We start from the raw sequence: 18,231 nt of genomic DNA on the forward strand, positions 1-18,231 counted from the left end.
AAAATTTTTTCTCCATGCCCCAACAAACTCTTGCCATAATGTTTCTTCTTTTTACCCCGATATCGATCCTGAGCTTCCATGTCTAGGAGATATTTCTCAATTTTCAAGATGCATTCCCTAGAGAAATTATCTTGTTCGAAAATGTTTTCCCATTTTTTTAAAACTTGAAAAAGTTTTTTTTCTGAAGAAACAAAATTATGCCCATTGTCTTAAGCTCACAATTGAAGCAAATTATAAAACATGAGTTCATTATATATCAAAATGATCAAATGCTCTTTTAATTTTTCAATGTCATAGTTCTTTGACAAGTGTCAAGACTACTGGTAAAAGTTAATTTACGAAGGGTTTAGATTGGTTTTTAGAGGGTTAATTGGTTTGGTGATCATATACCTTTGATATGCCCCTTGACCTCTAGTGAGACCTTGCAAATCGTCAGTGATTGCTTGAAATGCCCCTGTGGGTACATTCGATACTGTAGTGCTAGGCATTTTAGAGAGCATTCATATTTTAGTTCTCTGAAATCTCCCATTTGTTCAGATTTTGTACACTCCTTTAGCAAAGGCAGTGCAAAAATATTGATCTAAAAACAGAATTCACGAGTACTTGTGTGTAATCGACTATAACAATGTTTCTTAACTCCCTTAGTCTACATTTCATCAAAACGCATTCTCAATTTGCATTTACTTCTAGGCCTTACCGTATTTCTTTAAATTATGCTTCATTAACTTTGAGTCATTGCCTTTGATTTTACTGGGAAATTCATCTTGATGCATAGAGACTAATGTCATGATCTGAATGTAAACCTATTCATAAAGTTAGGACTAGGGCCCATAACTTTAGTGGAATACTCTTTGTGAGAGGATTCAAGTGTCAGAAAGTCTTTAACTTTACAACTTGAACGATACTCACTTCATAAAGCTCTGACATTACCTTCATAGCTGCTTCATACATTACCTTCAAAGATCAACAACTTACTACTTTCAGCAGAGTCCCCCAACAATATTAGTTTGCATTAATACTACATTACTTCCATGAGTTTTGATTTCAAGATCTCTTAAGCTCATAAGAAGAATATGTTATAGTTTGAATGTCATTGAAAGTCAGGAAATTTCATCTTTAGAGCTCAATTTCCAAACAACTAGCCTAAATTAAACTTATCTACTCCACGATTCCAATTGTGAAAATTGAATATCATTATCAAACATTCTGAATAGAACTACATTATAAACGGTCTATAAGTATCGTGTACGTAAAATGCCCCACCTTACCTGGTCGCTGGAAGACTAGTACTGCACTTGTAATTAGTATCGAAAGAAAACCTCCTTTGCGCCTAAGGAGGCTAAGAAATAAATTTGGAGTCATCTTTTGAGGAAGTGTAACTAAGTGATTTTGTTTTTGGCATAGAATCAATGGATCTCGTGTAACATCCCAAATTTCCCCCAAATTTAAACCCTATAATTTGGGGATTTATTCTTCAAATACCTAATTTGATTTTGGTGACCAACTATAAATATTTTAAAAGTTTTATCTTATTTCTTAAACCCTAGAGAGTTTGATGACTAACTATGTAATTAAACAAATTTTAATTAGATTTCAATTCTTTCTCTGCCCTTTTTCACAAACAGTGCCCTAACTTCTTTTCAACTTTTGTTTTCTTTCACTACTCCGCTACTCCCATCTCACTCTATCCTTACTGTCGACCATCCATTTTTTTCGTCATTCTCATCGATTCTGCACAAAGATGAATCGCCGTTGAACATTCAACGCTGACCCTCCACTTTTCTTTCTTAGTTTGTTGTGCGTAACTATTCAAGACTTTACCGAGACCTCTCTCACCACCGATGATGTAAGGCGAATCTAGCGAATCTACACACTTCAGAAAGAAGGGAATAAATAGCCTTATTGTTCTCCCGATCTAGAATAGACAACAAATGATGCCCTTGAATCTTAAGCATGTCTGTAACAAAGGAAAATTAAAGGAAATATTAGAAATTGAAATGATATAAAACTTACGTAAATGAAATAGAAATGAAGTAATGAAAGAGTTGATAGCGGAAGAAATATGATAATAAGGATAGTCTTCAATAGTGTTGATGAAGATGGTAGATGAAGTTGATGAGGATGTACGACTATGGTGATGAAAAATATCTCAAACTTGCCGAAGAAGAAACATTGCTAAGTAGCAAAGCCCTGTTCTTTATAAATTTACTTGAGAGATGGTAGAAGTGTCTTAAGCCCATTAGATATTGAATCTATGAATTATAAGAATATAGGTGAATAGATTGACGCCACAAGTAGGGGTGTTCATTCGGTTAATTCGGTGGCCGAACCTACCGAACTACCATTTTCGAATTAACCGAACTTTTTTTTCTTTAACCGTTATTCGAACCGAACTTTTTTTCGAAAATATTAACCGAACCGAATAAATTTCGGTTAATTTGGTTAATTTTCAAATTAACCGAAATTTTTTAGAATTTTAGAATTTAATATTTTTTTAATTAAAAAAAACAATTTACAATTAATTTTAATAATATCTAATTATAAATAATATCTAATTACTTTGATTCAAACATTTTGCATTTAGTTTTGATATTATTTTAATTAATTAATATTGATTTGGGTTTTAAATGGATTTTAAATGGATTGGGCCTCTTAATATAATTATATTTAAATGTTAATTCAGTTAATTCGGTTAATTAATCGATTTCGAACCAAATTAACCGTTAACCGAATTCCAAAAAAATCATTAACCGTTCCCTAACCGAATTAATTCAGTGGCCGACCGAATTAACCGAACTAATTCGGTTCGGTCGGTTAATTCGGTTAAAACCGAATTTTGAACACCCCTAGCCACAAGTATAGAAATATACTTGCTTAATCGATATAGTTCTTAAAGAACTTGAAAGAGAGATTTAACTCACAATAGATTTGATTAGACAATGAGATGATTACAAATAATATGACAAAGCCATTTTATAGGCTATCAAAGGGTTTGGCTGAATAATTAGATGATGTTTCGACAAGGTACATGATTCATTTGAAGATACACATCTAATAGAATGAATGAACAAGTCCTTTAGCATGGAGATGGTTTAGCTAACTCTTCCAATGGGGCATAATGATTTTGCTAAGGGTGGATGCATCTTATTTGGCCGAATAGACTTGTGCTCTTTCACTTTGGCGCCAAACTCCTCCTTGTCCAATGCGTGAGCGACTTGGCCGAATAGGCACCTTAGCTTCCTCATATCTCTTCAAAATTTAAGAATCTTTTGACCTAATTGACTTCGCCAATGCACACCTCTCTTCAACGACATCCTTCCATGGAAGCACATTTATGAATAGTCATGATGTTTGGATGACACCTCTTCATGAATAAGTAGGTTGCAAGGTAAGTGAGCTGATGATGAGCTGACCATTGGTGCTCCTTAATGTGTTGGTTTATGTGGCAGCTCCTCATGATAAGGTATAACCCGAAAAGGCACCTCTTCGCAAAAAGGTACGATTTTAGAAAAAGTAACTTTTCACAAATATGATGTCTTTTGGTCATAGATGATGTTGGTGCAGCTCCCCAACTGAATTGAAGTCTCCTTCCAGCTCAATCCATCTATGAGCTCACTTGGCAATGAACAACTTTTCACCATTTGATCTTCATGCTCTCCTGAATAATTCTATGTAAGTCTTCCCAGCTTTTTGTCCTTTTTTAAGCTCAAATTCAGCTCCTAAGTTATTGTAGAAGTTAGAACCTAAAAAAACATAAAATTTAAGTTAAGTGTATGAACTAATATAAAGTAGCAATGTATATAATAAAAAGATGCCGACTATAGGTTATATTAATAATCAACTTGGAATATATTTAATAACCTAACATTTAAAGGTTCATTTTCATTAAAAGATTTGAAAGCATGAATGCACTTATGAGAAAGTACTTCCCTAAATTGTTTTGCCCTTGCATGAGTGATAGGTCCTTGAGGCATGACTTCAGGATCCATTTGTGTAGTCATGATCACATCATCCCCCTTCTTTTATGCGATTTGTCCTCAAACCATCGTTGTCTTTAAATGGGCAGAGGTCTAAAACATTGAAAATTACACTTACATTGTATTCACCTTGTAAATCCAATTTGTATGCATTTCCACTGATCTTCTTGATGACATGAAATGACCTATCTCCTCTCAGCAATAATTTGGATTTTCTTTGTGAAGGAAACTGTTCCAACTTTAGATGCTTGTGTCCATTATTGGCTTGTTGTTCATATTGTATCACGCGCTTCTCTATATTATCTCAGAATTTTTTGATAAAGCTTCTTGATGAATTCAACCTTACTTTTGCCATCCTTGTTGACTATATGTTCCTTCAGCAAAGAAGATCTAAAGGTGTTAAGGGATTAAATCTGTATACTACATCGAATGGTGACATCTTTGTTGTTGAATGGACATAATGGTTGTAGGCAAATTTAACGTGTGGTAAGCATTCTTCCTATTCCTTGATATTCTTCTTGATGACGAATCTTAATAATGTTGATAGCACTCGGTTCACCACTTCAGTTTGTCCATCAGTCTGGGATGGCATGTGTTGGAGAATAGCAACTTGGTTCCAATCTTATTCCATAATGTCCTCCAGAAATGACTAAGGAATTTAACATCTCTATCGGAGACTATGGTTTTTGGAAAACCATGTAATCTCATTACCTCTTTGAATAAAAAGTTAGCCACATGAGTTTTATGGCATGGTATGAAATATGTCATCTTGGAGAAACAATCCACTACTATAAATATGGAGTCACGTCCAGTCTTTATCCTCAGTAGTCCCATCACAAAGTCCATTGATATATCAACGTACCCATGGCTCCTTTGGAATAGGAAGAGGCATGTATAGGCCATGGGGCATAACCTTTGACTTGGCCATTTTGCAAGCAACACATCGTTCACATACCCTTTCAATGTCTCTCTTAATTTTCGGCCAATAGAGGTGGTACTTCAATATTTCCAATGTTTTACTTACTCCAAAGTGACCCATGAGACCTCATTCATGTGCTTCTTGAATGAGTACTACTCAAAGTGATCCTTGGGGAATACATAGACGCCCTTCCTTGAATAGGTATCCTTCATGGTTATAGAACTTTTCATCTTCACCCTTTTCACAAGTCTTATATTTTTCTCCAAAGTCATGATCAGTAGCATAATAGTATTTGATAAATGAAAAACCATGTAACTTTGAATCAAGAGTATTAAGAAGTGTGTACCTTTTTTATACAATATCAACCACAACATTGTCTTTACCGTTCTTGTAATGGAACACATATGGGAAAGACTCCAAAAATTCTACCCATTTAGCATGTCACTTATTCAACTTGCGTTGTCCCTTGGTATGCTTTAAAGCTTCATGGTCTGTATGAATAACAAATTCTATTGGCAAAAGGTAATGTTGCCAAACTTTAAGTGCCCTGATGAGAGAATACATATTTTTGTCATAAGTTGGGTAGTTTAGTGAAGCACCACTTAGTTTTTCACTAAAGTATGCAATGAGTCGTTCTTCTTGAGTTAGAACTGCTCCAATCCCTATTTCGGATGCATCACATTCCACTTCAAAAGTCTTATCAAAGTTAGGTAATACAAGTAAAGGTGACTTTGTCAAACACTCATTCATTTCTTTGAGAAAAGGTAATGTTGTCCCTTGGTATGCTTTAAAGCTTCATGGTCTGTATGAATAACAAATTCTTTTGGCAAAAGGTAATGTTGCCAAACTTCAAGTGCCCTGATCAGAGAATACATATTTTTGTCATAAGTTGGGTAGTTTAGTGAAGCACCACTTAGTTTTTCACTAAAGTATGCAATGAGTCGCTCTTCTTGAGTTAGAACTGCTCCAATCCCTATTTCGGATGCATCACATTCCACTTCAAAAGTCTTATCAAAGTTAGGTAATACAAGTAAAGGTGACTTTGTCAAACACTCATTCATTTCTTTGAAGGCATCTTCTTGTTCTTTGCCCCATAAAAAAGTGGAATTCTTTTTAATGATCCCTGTTAAGGGGCGACAATAGAACTGAGGTTAGGAATAAACCTCCTATAAAAACTTGCAAGGCCATGAAAACTTCTAACTTGACTAATAGAAGTAGGCATTGGTCATTCTTGTATAGCCTTAATCTTTTCGGGATCAACTTTCAAACCCTATGAACTCACAATAAAGCCTAAGAAAGATAGATTGTTAGTGCAAAAGACACATTTCTTTATATTATCATAAAGCTTTTATTTTTGAAGAGTTTCAAGAACATACCTTAGATGTTGTACATGTGTTTCCAAATATGACTATAGATCAGAATGACATCAAAGTAAACCACACCAAACTTACCAATGAATGGTGGAAGAACGAGATTCATTAATATCATTAAGGTGTTAGGGGCATTGGTTAAGCCAAAAGGCATTACCATCCATTCATACAAACTTTGCTTTATTTTAAATGTGGTTTTCCATTCACCACCTTCTCGCATTTTGATTTTGATGATAGCCACTCTTAAGATCAATCTTGGAGAGGATGGTGACACCACTCAACTTGTCCAACATATCATCTAACCTTGGTATGGATGTCGATATTTAATGGTGATTTGTTGATTGCACGACAATCCACACACATCATTCATAAACCATCTTTCTTTGGGACAAGTAGAACTGGAATGACACACATGCTTAAGCTTTCACGAATGTACCCTTTTTCCATCAACTCTCTAACTTGTTTTTGAAGTTCTTTGGTTTCCTCGGGATTGCTCCTATACGTCGGTCGGTTTGGAATGGTCCAGGTATGAAATCGATTTGATGACTGATCCCTCTAATGGGTGGTAAACCACTAGGAATTTCATCTTGAAATAGTTCTTCAAACTTCTGCAATAAAGATGAAATGGAATAAGGCAAGCCTTATAGAATGTTAGTTAAAAGGAAGCTTTCCTAGTACATAAGTACAATTAGAGCTTTGTGTGATGAAAGATACTTTCGAATGTCCTTTCCTCCTACATAAATGTTTATCTTTGTTGGTTCTTTCTTCTTGATAGATTTTGAAGTCTCAATGCTTCTCTTCAAAGTGTTCTAGTCTTCGGATGCTTGGCTAGGTGAAAGTGGAGTCAAAATGACTTTTCTTTCATTGTGGAAGAATGAATAATTGTTTTTGAAACTATCATGAGCAACCCTTTTATCAAATTTCCATGGCCTTCCTAAGAGTAAATGGCATGCATTCATTGGAACCACCTCACAAAGGACTTCATCTTGGTATTTCCCAATGGAAATGGAATTACAACTTGTTTGGTGACCTTCACTTCTCCTCTGTCATTTAACCATTGTAACTTGTATGGTGTTGAGTGTTTGATTGTATTTAATTCAAGCTTTACCACCATGAGTGTACTCGCAACATTGGTACAACTTCCTCTATAGATAATCATGAAACAAACTTTGTTGTTTACATGACACCGGGTATGAAAGATGTTCTCCCTTTGATTGTCCACTATGGATTGAATGTTTAGAGTCTTTTTAACAACTAGGACTTGTCCTGAAGTAGTAGGAAGATCTAACAAAACTATTGATATTGTTAGTGATAATAATAAAGAAAATATAAAACCTTACCAGTAAACTCACAAAGCCTCACAATTTCACTCCAAAGAAAATTGATAGATCACTCCACTCAACTCTCGTGTTTGCACTTGAGAATATATTTGGCTTTTATCAACTCCCTTTCTGATCTCACTATCTCAATATGCCTTTTACCACTCAATCTCTTGTTCGATCCTTTAAAAGAACTAACTCAAGATTAAAACAAGTTCTTTCTCTCTTATGTGTGTCGAATACAACTTAAGGTTAGGATAGAAAGATATGGAAATAAAGGAAATGGTTTAGGAAAAGAAATGAAAGAAGAAAATTGGGAAACTTACAATCCAAGAACAGTACTTACTACACTCTTTCTCAAGGCACAATAAGGATATCTCCTTCAAGTATGGTTGATGTAGATATTCCTCCACTGTTTTGAATCTTCTTTTGTTTTGTTTTTTTTGCTTGCATTTCGTTTTTCTTTTGTTTTTGTACTCATTGTGTGTTGTAGGAGTCCTAAATTTGCTTTGCACTTCATTTTCTTTTTTTATATGTTGCACGCCAATGTCACTTCTTTGTATCAATCCAACTGAGCTTTGATACTACTTGATGTAAGGAGAATCTACACACTTTAGAAAAAAGAGAATAGATATCCTTATTGTGTTCCTGATCTAGGAGAGACAACAAATGATGCCCTTGAATCTTAAGTATGGCTACAACAAAGGAAAGTTAAAGGAAATATTAGAAATTGAAATGATATAAAAACTTAAGTAAATGGAATAGAAATGAAGTAATGAAAGAGTTGGTAGCGGAAGAAATATGATGATGAGGATAGTCTTCAATAGTGTTGATGAAGATAGTAGATGAAGTTGATGAGGATGGGCGGTTATAGTGATGAAAAGTATCTCAAACTTGTCGAAGAATAAACAATGCTAAGTAGCAAAGCCCCGTTCTTTATAAACTTACTTGAGGGATGGTAGAAGTGTCTTAAACCCATTAGATATTGAATCTATGAATTACAAGAATCAAGGTGAATAGATTGATGCCACAAGTATAGAAATATATTTGTTTAATCGATATAGTTCTTAAAGAACTTGAAAGAGAGATTTAACTCACAATAGATTTGAATAGAAAATGAGATGATTACAAATGATATGAAAAAGCCTATTTATAGGCTAGCAAAGGGTTTGGCCGAATAATTAGATGATGTTTCGGCAAGGTACATGATTCATTTAAAGATACATAACTAATGGAATGAATGAACAAGTCCTTTGGCATGGAGATGGTTCGGCTAACTCTTCCAAGGAGGCATGATGATTTGGCTCAGGGTGGAAGCATCTTGTTTGGGAGAATAGACTTGTGCTCTTTCACTTTGGCGCCAAACTCCTCCTTGTCCAATGCGTGTGCGACTTGGTCGAATAGGCACCTTAGCTTCCTCAAATATCTTCGCAATTTAAGCATCTTTTGATGGAATTGACTTCACCAATGCTCATTTCTCTTCAATGTCATCCTTCCATGGTAGCGCCTTTATGAATGGTCATGATGTTTGGATGATATAAAGATGCTTAAATTGCACATTTCGCAAAAAGGTACAATTTGAGAAAAAAATAACTTTTCACCATTTGATCTTCATGCTCTCTTGAATATCTTATGTAAGGCTTCCTAGTTCTATGTCCTTTGTTAAGCTCATATGTTGTTGTAGGCGTTGTAACCTAAAAGAAAAATTTAATTTAATTTAAATATATGAACTAATATAAAGTAGCAATGTGTATAATATAAAGATGTGAACTATAGGTTATATTAATAATCAACTTGGAATATATTAAATAACCTATCATTTAAAGGTTCATTTTCATTAAAAGATTTGAAAACATGAACTCATTTATGAGAAAGTATTTCCCTAAATTGTTTTTCCCTTACATGAATGATAGGTCCTTGAGGCATGACTTCAGGATCCGTTGGTGTAGTCATGATCACATCAATCGATCGTAGTGTCGCGATTGTATGTGGCTGTCGAGTGGTTGGATCATGTTTGAAGAAGGTCGTACCGGTCTAGTAAGGGTGTGTCTTACCTTCTTCGGCCATGGGTAGCCACTTTTGAGTACCTTTTGATCGTTGTGTGCTTCCTTTGGGCAGCCGAGGTTTTCCTTCCACCAAGCCATGGTTGTTGCCATGGTGCTTATCACCGACAGTCGTGGGACAGCAGTAGGTGCTGCCATCATTGTTCGGTAGTCCCTTTAGTTCGAATCAAACCCCACTATCCGGTTCCTAATTCTATCTGAGAATTATTTTTAATAGTCATTAAATTGCTTCATTAATTTGAAATTCGTTGAATTGAGATATTAAATTGGAAGTCGTTATTTTTGCAGGTGATATCGAATCGGAATAAAAACAAGAATCGACAATGAGTATTTCTTATTACCTTAGACTTAGGTTCAGATTTGTTATTAAAATTAGAATAGTAATTATTAGTCAAATTTTATGTAGGAAACAATTCGGTTTGATCCATGGTTCAGGGGATAATGGGAAGCGTTATTGTCGTTAGCTATTTGACGAGGTGTGTCTCTATCCGGTGCTAAATCTTGTCTGTAATAATTGTTTGGTTGTCTGAATTTGAGTGCAAGCATGATTATTTTGTGATAATGTTGAATTAATTATATTTCGGATAACATATGTTGATTGAAAGTTGGTTTCAAGCATGATGGTTATGTGACTTTGATGTATCAGTTGAAATTCAAGAAAGTATGATATGTGATATGTGTTATGTATCAGACTCAGATTATTTGTATATGTAATTATTACATTCGGATCAGATCGAATTCTGATATATCATATTCGAGTATATATTATTCAGATCGGATTGTATATGTGTTCCATTTGCATGTCATATTAGGACGAATTTTGATAGGGGAAGTTAAGTGCATTCACTCGACGGAGTGACTATCACTTTTGGATTTCGTGGCCTTTACCTTTGTGGTAGACCCCACTCTTCGGATATAGAATGTTTGTAGTTTGAGTGGTTCTGGGGAACCCACTCACTGATGGAGTGTTTGGAGTACAGGTGGGTGCATGAGCATTTGCATACATTTAATTATCGTTGATTGATTCAAAATATGATTATTACTGTTTGTTTCGGATTCTGCTGTGACTTGTGTTTAATGCACTTTAGAGACACACTTAGTTTAATGGCTTACCCCCTTAGTTTCTCTCTTTCAGATACCGAGTTAGGAGAACCAATACTTGGAGATACAATATTACCCAGATTTTATTTTATTCAATATGTCATTTTTACTTGGTTTCCTATTGTACATTTTATTAATTTAGTTTGGGATAATATTCGTTATGTTTAATTTTGTTGGACATTAAACTTAAATTTTGTTTGGACATTAGAACTTGAATTTTAAATTTTATAAACATTTTGATTATGTTTTAAATTATTATTGATTTAATTCAGTTAATTTAAATGTTTGAAATCTATAAATGCGAGGGTTAATTTTTAATGTATTTTAAATAATGTTTGGGTACGATTTTGGGAATTTTGATTAATGAGCTATTTAGATTCGACCTAATTCTCCTAGGTCAGTTTAGGGGGTTACATTTAGTGGTAACAGAGTCATGTTCAACCCTCAGATTGTGGAGCTCGACCATAATATTTTTAACCAAAAATTATTTTCGCATGCATACAAAATTTTCGGGTAAACATGGGATTTACGGAATTCAAAAATATATATTTTCCTTCTTTTTCTTTTGCTAATTTTCATAAGTAAATAAATGTTTTATTTCGGAATTCCATGTATCAACTTCGACCTTAGGATTTTGTGATTTATAGATAGTTCATTATGTTACCCTGTAGGATTTTGCGATCGATTAAGGACAAGGTCTGTTTAGACACCAACTAGAGGTAGTGAACATGATAGACATATTGGTTCATTTTTGTTAATAGCGTTAGAACAACTCAGAGTAGAGGTTCAATTTGATCGACAATTACGTATTCGAAGTTAGTATATACTACTCGTAGATATGAGGATCAAGTTCAGCTAAACGAAGTTGCAGAGACCTTAATTCATTCTATTTCTATTCCAATAAATTTCAAGGATGAAATTTTTGTTAAGGAGAGGAGAATTGTAACACACCAAATTTCTCCCAAATCCGAAACTCTAGAATTAGGGGATTTATTCTTCAAATACCTAAATTGATTTTGATGACTAACTGTAAATATTTTAAAAGTTGTATCTTATTACGTAAAACCTACAGTGTTTGATGATTAACTTTGTAATTAAACCAATTTTAATTCTTTCTCTGCCCCTTTTCACGAACAACGCCCCCAACTTCTTTTCATCTTTTTGTTTTCTTTTGTGCCGCTACTCCCATCTCACTCTATCCCCGCTGCCGACCATCCATTTTTGTTATCATTCTCGTCGATTCAGTGCAAAGGTGAGTCACCGTTGAACGTCAGACCCCGACCCTCCACTCTTCTTTCTTAGTTCGTTGTGCGTCACTGTTCAATACTTTTAACCGAGACCACTCTCGCCACCGATCGTGGTGTCGCGGTTGTCCGTGGCCGTCAAGTGGTTGGACCGCGCGTGAAGAAGGTCGCTTCGGTCTGGTAAGGGTGTGTCTTACCTTCTTCGGTCATTGGTGGCCACTATAGAGTACCTTCCGATCGTTTTGGGCTTCCTTTGGGCAGCCGAGGTTGTTGTTCGGTCTGGTAAGGGTGTGTCTTACCTTCTTCGGTCACCGAAAGTCGTAGGGCAGCAGTAGGTACTACAATCATTGTTCGGCAGTCCCTTTAGTTCGAATCAAACCCCACTGCCCGGTTCCTAATTCTAACCGAGAATTATTTTTAATCGTCGTTAAATTGCTTCATTAATCTGAAATTCGTTGAATCGAGATATGAAATTGGAAGTCGTGATTTTTGCAGGTGATATCGATTCGGAATCAAATCTATCACCTCCTTCACGGTTACCGGTTAACTTTGAACCAACTCGGGTTACAAGAATCAACAATGAGTATTAGTTAATTCCTTAGATTTAGATTCAGATTTGTTATTAAAATTAGAATAGTAATTATTAGTCAAATTTTATGTAGGAATCGATTCGGTTTGATCTATAGTTCGGGCCGATCATGGGAAGCGCTATTGTCGTCGTTAGCTATTTGTTGAGGTGTGTATCCGATGCTAAATTTTGTTTGTAATAATTGTTTGGTTGTCTGAATTTGAGTGGAAGCATGATTATTTTGTGATAATGTTGAATTAAATATATTTCGGATAACAAGCTGATTGAAAGTTGATTTCAAGCATGATGGTAATGTGACTTTGATTTATCAGTTGAAATTCAAGAAAGTATGATATGTGATATGTGTTATGTATTGGACTCAGATTATTTGTATATGTAATTATTATGTTCGAATTATATCATAATTTGGATATATGATATTCGAGTATGTGTTATTCGGATATGTGTTATTCGGATCGGATCAGATACCAGATATGTGTGTCATTTGCATATCATATTGGGATGAATTTTAATAGGGGAAGTTAAGTGCATTCACTCGACGGGGTGACTGTCACTTTTGAATTCTGTGACCTCTGTCTTTGTGGTAGACCCCACTCTTCGGATATGGATTATTTGTAGTTTGAGTGGTTCTGGGGAACCCATCCATTGATGGAGTGTTTGGAGTACAGGTGGGTGCATGAACATTTGCATACATTTAAATATTTGATTATCGTTGATTGATTCAAAATATGATGATTACTGTTTGTTTCAGATTGTGCTGTGACTTGTGTTTAATTGAACTTTAGAGACACACCAAGCTTAATAGCTTACACCCCTTAGTTTCTCTCATTCAGATACTCAGGTTAGGAGAATCGATACTTGGAGATATGATATTACTAAGATTTTATTTTATTCAGTATGACATTTTACTTGGTTTCCTATTGCACATTTTATTAATTTATCTTGGGATAATATTCGTTATGTTTAATTTTTTTTGGGACATTAAACTTAAATTTTGTTTTGGACATTGGGACTTTAATTTTGAATTTTATAAAATTTTCGATTATGTTTTAATTATTATTGATTTAATTTGGTTACTTTAAATGTTTGAAATTTATAAATGCGATTGTTAATTTTCAATGTATATTAAGTAATTTTTGGGTACGATTTTGGGAAATTTGGTTAATGAGCTCTCTAGATTCAACCTAATTCTCCTAGTCGGGTTTAAGGGGATTACATCTTGTCTTGGGCGAAAGATCAAAGGGATCTATTTTTGGGAGGAGTGTAATCATGTTACTTGTCAAAGGTCTATAATCTCGATTTTTAAAAGAACTTTTAATTCAATTGATATTTTAATGAACTTCAAGATTAAAAAAACGGTCAACTATGTATTTATTTATTTATACATGCATTGCATTTTATCTTTATTTTTAATTTTTATGACTGCCAGAGGTCTTCCACGAAAGTTGCTCTCAACCTGGCGTTGGGGGTAGCCTACTACCCTACCTCCCCCTTACTCCATTGCATATGGGAATAGGGTTTCATTGTTGTTGTTGTCAAGATTAAAATTTACACATTACTCATACTTTAGAAGGTAGCACTCTATTCAATATGTTGAACGTCAATAGACTTTTAAAAAACAACAAACAAGTTCGGACAAGATAGAATACAAGTGCATCATGGGGAATGCATAAGAATGTCTTATTATTCTTTGAAAGTCTATGCTCCTGAATCGATTAAAATCTGGACCTTGCGCTTTAGTGTCCCACAATTCTCAGTAGTATGTCCTGATATCCCTACGTGATAGTCGCATGTGGTATTGACATCATAGGTTTCAAGATACGTGGGCTATTTTGGCTTTGATTGAATAGTAGACATAATATTCTTCTCAATAAGAATTGGAAGTAGCTCCTCATATGTCATAGGAATTGGACTGAAGGGAGTCTCTTCTGGAACACGTTTATGACATTTGTTCTAGTGATTGGTTGAGCGAGACTCTACACTATTGATCTCGACGTTATTTTTTGTGTCAGTGTTGTTAGTGCCCTGTATCTTACCACTCCTTATGGCTCTTTCGATCATTTCCCCGCACATGACAATATCAGAGAAACTTTTAGTTCTGACTCCCATCATGTAGTCAATATATGGTGACCTGAGTGTATCCATGAATAGAGTGATAAATTCTCTTTTAATTAATGGTGGAGGCACTTGGATTGCAATATCTCTTTGTGCATATTGTCAGAAGATCTCATTACACTTTATTTTCATGTTTTGTAGAGTTAGATCTGGGTCCGCTATCTCTCACATGCTTATATTGTTCTAGAAGGACTTGGCGAGATCTTTTCAAGTCCTAATATGAACCTTGTTCAGCTAGTTGTACCACCAGATAGTTGAATCTGATAAGCTCTCCTGAAAGCACTGGATCAGAAGTTGGTCATTCCCCACATATCTTGTTATTTTTCGACAGAACATGGTGATATGGATAGAGGGGTAGATGTTCCCATCGAACTTTTCAATGTCCAAAACTTTGAATTTTGGAGGTAGGACCAAATTCAGGACCAAGCTCAGTTCTGTAGCATCAACGCCATAGAAACTCTCTTCGCCATTGACAGTTTTCATCTGGTCTTCCAAATGTCTTATTTTCTATTCCATCTTTCTGGACTTATCCTCTTTGTTAGAGTTTGGGATGTAGTTTTCTAGGTTATTCTTAGGATTGGTCAAGGAAGCCTGTGGCTTCATGGAAGAGGAGTTCTCCAGGTTTCCTTGGAACCTTCGTGGGTAATTATCAACTTTGGTGGTGGGGTCATTGTTTCCTTAGTAGCTTTGTCATTGGGTCATTAGCGAAATTCACCCCCGTCAATCTTGCCATCAATTGATCGATCAAAGCATTTTGATTTTTGGTGATAAAATCGAAGGTGGTTTGGAGGTTCTGACTTAGTTTATTCTCTAGATTTGTTGTAGCTTAACGGAGTTTTCTTCAATCTCATTCATCCTAGCTTTCATTTGTTTTATTTTGAGTCGATTTTTGTGCGGATGAGATGAGTCCAATGCTTTTTCCTTTTTCATAATAAATCAAATCTTATCAGTCATCGATGTTTTAATAATGAATTCATGAACGTATGATGAATGCATGAAGATTTGAGGAATTGATTCAAAAAATTTCTGTTATGATAAACTAGCCTTCATTGAGACAAAAATGTTATTACAATGAGGCCAAAAACATTTAAAGGTACGCTTGAGCTAGATCTTCTAAACTCTGGACAGCTTCAAGTAGGTTGACAAGTCTCCATACTCCACTGGTCACGGGATGAATGTCTTGTTTCATTGCCCAGCTTCTTTATTTAACATCTACAGTGATGAGTTGTTTTGTGGACTTGCCCCAAGAACTCCCGAGTGACTGCATCTCTGACGTTAGGTCTGTTCCCATTGAAAACACCATTGCTTCCCTCCATCATATGAGACTATATGAAGCTCGCTCGCTCGCTTTCTTCTTGTTTCTTTCTATGATTCTCTGCTCTTTTTCGGGATTTCACGTTTAATGTTTTCTTTAATCTCGCCATCTTTTAACTTGATCTACTCTCACAATCTTCGTTTTTATCATGGATTTCAGAATTTGCTAAAGCTGTAGAACTGCATTAACACATCCTTTCGTGTTCACCCCACATGTTTCACAGCTCCTGGTCATCATTATTCTCGATTGATGTGAAGCCAACTAACGTAGCCTTCTCTTGGTCTTATTTTCTTTCGGGTCTTCTTAGATCGAAATCGTGTCCTTGTGTTCTTTAGCCTCTCGCATCACAACCCCTTTGTACATTGATGAAAACTATTTGGAGTTGACAAACACTTCGCAGATCAACACCTCGATGCAATGATTAAACTTAAAATAAAAGGCAAAAAGAGAAACAAAAGGAAATAAGTTAGTACAATGATATAACTAAGGCAAAAAATTATAAAAATTCATACCCCATATGATATTTACCTCACATGCTTTTGTTCCTACCGGATCATGATTTTTCTATCATGCATGCTTTTTAACAAACATTAACCTAACCGCATGAATTTCTAGTTTGCATGCTTGGAACAGTGAAATTAAAGGCATGAAATAAAACAACAATATCCTAAGGTTTGTATGGGATTTAAGGGTAGGCTCTAATATCTCGCAACGACATGGTTTGGTTCTATAAAAGGGATCTGAGTTCTCCTCGCTGGTGCCCCTCAGGCTTGCCAGACCCTCGATCCTAAACCCGTCATAGGCTTATGCGAAACTACCTAAACTCGAGGGATACATTCTTTTATGTCCATGCAAAGAATAAATTCATACGAAGACATAGAGTATATGAATCCCGAAGGTTAATTGTTAGGCCCATACGAGGAATAAATTCATACGAAAGTGTCGCTTTCACCCCTACTTAAAAAGGTTTGGAGCTCAGATATAGAGCTTGAAATGATTTTTTCGAAAAATTTGAAAACACTGAAAAAAAAACATCAGTACAACTCTTTATTTGAAAAAAATAATCAAAGGTAAATAAAATCGAAAATAAATTTAAAATTTAAACTTACAATTTTCGCTAAAGAAGACAATCGGGTAATCAATTTTGGCCTGACACTCAAAGTCCTTTGGGGAGTCGTCAAGCTATCACAACGGTCCTTCAGGTGGTCTCGAGTTCGCGTCTAAACTTGGAATTGATGATGGAGTCGTCATCGATCATTTCGAATGAGGTAGATCAGACACCTTGATTTTTCCCGTTTACCGATCTGCGTCTGACCAGAGAATTGCCGGATTCGGGAGTTGATCACACCCCCGAGTTGCCCTTTCGATACCACACAATTACCTAGTTTTCTTAATTGGAAAAATTGAAGTTTAGAAAAGATTTTAAATATTCGATCCGAATCACTTACCTTTGAGTCTTTGTTACTAAAAAATAAAATAAATCGATGTTATAAAAATAAAAGGAAATTGGGTTTAATCTGCATAAATAAGACAAAAGGGGTCACGAGTACCAAAATAAAAAATATATAAAATGGAATAAATGAAATAAATATAAATACACAAAATCATAAAAAAGTATGAAATAAATATGAAAAAGAAATACAAATAGAAAGATTAAGGAATCAAATTAAATGAAATATACCATATGTTCGGTCAAACATGAAAGGTAAAAAAAAACAAATCGACATTGGGTTAAAATGAATTAATAAAAATAAATGGAAAGGCAAAAAATTCATTCAAGATCCACCATTGATAATCATCGAGAAACCTCAAAAAAATCTAAATCAATGAAGATGATTTAAAAGTACTTATTCCTTGTTCCTCGGTTCTCTCTCGTTTAAAGGAGTTTTTTTTAGAAAAATCAAGGTTATGATTGGTCGAAACGAAATAAATATAAAAAAGTAAATTAAAGACAAAAACCAAAAGAAAATGATCGTTGGTTTTCATTGAGAAGCCTCAAGGCTAAATCTATGAAGGTTAATTCAAAAGTATTTTTTTTCCTTTTACAATGGTTTCCTCTCACCAAAATTAAAAAAGAAAAAGAAAAAAAAAAAGAAAACAAAAATAAGATCGAAATTAAACAAAGTGACAATAAAAAAAATAAAGCGAACGAATTACCTTTAGTCAAAGGTTTTCTTTTATTGCTAGTATTTTACTAATTAAAAGAAAAAAATCCTAAA

General features: G+C 34.8%; 1 long non-coding RNA gene across 3 annotated transcripts; it reads left to right on the forward strand.

Moving 5' to 3' along the window:
- The first annotated feature begins 11,901 nt into the window (after window positions 1-11,901).
- Window positions 11,902-13,430, forward strand: LOC120181105. Of its 3 annotated transcripts, none has more exons than XR_005521736.1 (3): window positions 11,902-12,383; window positions 12,489-12,582; window positions 12,656-13,430. It is a non-coding gene; the product is annotated as an uncharacterized LOC120181105 (long non-coding RNA). The 3 variants fall into 3 exon arrangements; XR_005521734.1 differs by having other exon boundaries at window positions 12,489-12,576; XR_005521735.1 differs by having other exon boundaries at window positions 11,902-12,328; window positions 12,489-12,576.
- The last annotated feature ends 4,801 nt before the right edge of the window (window positions 13,431-18,231 follow it).

The sequence above is a fragment of the Hibiscus syriacus genome, unplaced genomic scaffold, assembly GCF_006381635.1.
Source record: "Hibiscus syriacus cultivar Baekdansim isolate YM2019G1 unplaced genomic scaffold, ASM638163v2 tig00112508_pilon, whole genome shotgun sequence".
In the NCBI taxonomy this organism is placed as follows: Eukaryota; Viridiplantae; Streptophyta; class Magnoliopsida; order Malvales; family Malvaceae; genus Hibiscus; species Hibiscus syriacus.